A 3,083-nucleotide genomic window follows, 5' to 3' on the forward strand; every position below is an offset into this window, starting at 1 on the left:
CACACACACACACACACACACTCACACACACACACACACACACACACACACACACACACACACACACACACACACAGACAGACAGACAGACACTGACACACACAGGGCAGAAGGTCTGGAATCGCGCCATACCTGTCAATCCCCAACTCCAAAATATTTGATAATAGTAATTACAGTAAGTGCTTGCTAATTCACTAAGCCCACCAGCCATAACACCATATGTCTGTGAACTATGATCGTACAGGTCACCACCATAACCCCAAACATTATCATCATCATACTCAGTCTGATTTTCCAAGGTATGATAGTTGTGTTTACTGAATGCTAAACAATGGACTCATCATATTTCTTGGGTTTTTGGTTGGAGGAGAGGATATTGGTTATCTGACCAGGCCGAGAGTGCACACCAATCAGTGTGTCACGCTGCATTTCCTGTAATGTTTACGGTGCACTCTGAGTGTGATTATAGAGAATCGTAGAAGGGAGCAATGAATGCAACTGAAAACGCCAACTTTGTGTCAGAGAGAGAGAGAGAGAGAGAGAGAGAGAGAGAGGGGGGGAGAGAGAGAGAGAGACGGGGGGGAGGAGAGAGAGAAAGAGAGAGAGTGAGAGAGAGAGGGGGAGAGGAGAGAGAGAGTGAGTGAGAGAGGGAGAGAGAGAGGGAGGGTGAGAGGGAGAGAGAGGGGGAGAGAGAGAGAGGGGAGAGAGAGAGTGAGTGAGTGAGAGAGGAGGAGAGAGAGAGGTGCCTATAGAACAGTTAAAAACGGCCTATAGAACAGTTAATATTTAAACATTTGATAAAAGTGTCAATGGGATGGGGGGAGAGAGAGTGAGTGAGAGAGGGGGAGAGGAGAGAGAGAGTGAGTGAGAGAGGGAGAGAGAGAGAGGGAGAGGGAGAGAGAGAGACGGGGAGTGAGAGAGAGATAGAGAGAGAAAGAGAAAAAGAGTGAGTGAGAGAGGAGGAGAGAGAGAGAGTGAGTGAGAGAGGGAGAGAGAGAGAGAGGGAGAGAGAGAGTGAGTGAGGGAGAGAGAGTGAGTGAGTGAGTGAGAGAGGAGGAGAGAGAGAGGTGCTAGATATCTAAACGCCTAGAACAGTTAAACATTTGATAAAAGTGTCAATGGGATAATCTAAAACAAATCAAGGAAAGAATTGAATGATAAAATGGTCACAGGACACACAAGGTGCAGGTCACCCTGCAAAACAACCCCGAAGGACGGGAATGATCGGAAAGACCAATTACGACTGATCATCAAACCTCCGGATTGATGGAAACCTGAAGCTCATGCTAAATTGGACTTTTTTTTCTCTAGTTTACGCCAAGAGCATATACACGTACGGCTTAATAAGAGGAAACACGTGTGCCAAACATCCCCGAATCAGACAGATCCAGATTTGTGTTGGATTTAGAATCATAAAACAACGAAGAGCCACTTCCTACGGGTTTATGAGCGCCATCACTACAGCTGACAGCCAGATAATCCAATAACCAAGAATTACGACCTGAAACTGTGTCACTCACTGGCCTGTCGAGGAGAACATAATCGCAGAAATTACACGATAATCGAACAGCCGTTATTTGGACAATGTGAGATATACATCCCAGGCCTATTTGTCAATTTCTGGCCTTCTTCGTGCTATGAATGCATCATCGTGAGACTTAGCTTGCTATTTATACTCTTTTTTCACTGCAGGCACAGACACATGGATGCGGGGCATTTTATTTCCCACAGATTTAAACATTATGCCATACAAACATGCCGCGAGTTTGCGATGCACTTTGTCACAGTAATTTATCGAAAGAAAACAACAATTTCGAAACGAATAAACATCCCGACGAGGTCCTAAACATACTCTGATGACAGAGAACATGTGATTCTACTTGGTCATAGGTCTCCTGTTCCCGTCAGCGGAGAGCCCGGAGATTTCCATCACCAACCAAACCAACCGTGCCATAAACACTACTCTCATTTGTTTTTTTCTTCTGAGCAATTATATTCTGTCATTAAAAACATTTTTAATTATGCCTTGCTGAACTTTATTTGTGTAAAGCGGATCTATTTCATGTCGGGCAGTAATGTAATAATCCCAACCTGTCATTACGGCCCGTTCCCCAGCGCGCCAAACTCCATCTGATCTCCGCCGTTATGAGAACCAGACCGACGCGCTCTCTCTCACCGGGCACCGCAGACCCACTCCCACACCGGGAACGGGAGACGAGAGGCCGTTTTACGCAAAGCCTGCAAATTAATATAGGAAATGTTAGCTTCAACCGAAAAGGAGCGAGTTTCATGGAGATATTTTAAATACGTGCTCCAGATGGTCTTAGTTATCCGGAGTCAAATATTTGTCGCTGGATTTTCCTCGTCCTTTAAAATACATTAGCCTATATTAGCTATACCCAGTCTGAAATACAATCAAATCAATTGAGCTACGCGCAAATTGATACCACCAAATAATGTGTCAAACCAATGGCTTCTACAACATGTGTAATTGCATAACTCAAAAGAAATATGAACATTTGACATTTTCAAACATTTTCAAATGGGCCTAATATTTTCCGCAGGCCAAAATAACACACACAACCCAATTTGTGTTGCCTTTCCCTTTTCTCGTGTATTTTTCACATAGGCCTATCTGAAGGAACAAAATACAACTTTCTATAAAAAATAAATAAATATATATAGGCCTAGACCAATAATTATTAGAACATAACAACTCAGGTTCAAATGCATTTATGTTTGTGCATGGAATATGGAGTAAAAAGAGACTTATATAATATATATACTATTTATGCAATTTATAACCCCTATATAGATTGGAATACAGGCAACAGGCCATAACCTGAAAAGAAGATCTCGTGCAAAATGTAAAATAAGACGGCCCTTTGAAATTATGGAGGTTAAATCATTCTCCTCTTTAGGATATTCCCTATTTTAATGACAGACATTATGAGATAAAACAAATAGTTGCTCAATCGATTGAAAAGGTGATGAGCAATGTTTTCATAAGGCAAGTCACTGGTCAACAATCACAAGTCAACAGGCTCTATTAGGTCTGCTATGTTTTCTAAGCCAGGGGGTTG

This window comes from Nansenia antarctica, assembly GCF_963989245.1.
Source record: "Nansenia antarctica genome assembly, chromosome: 3".
NCBI lineage: Eukaryota > Metazoa > Chordata > Actinopteri > Argentiniformes > Microstomatidae > Nansenia > Nansenia antarctica.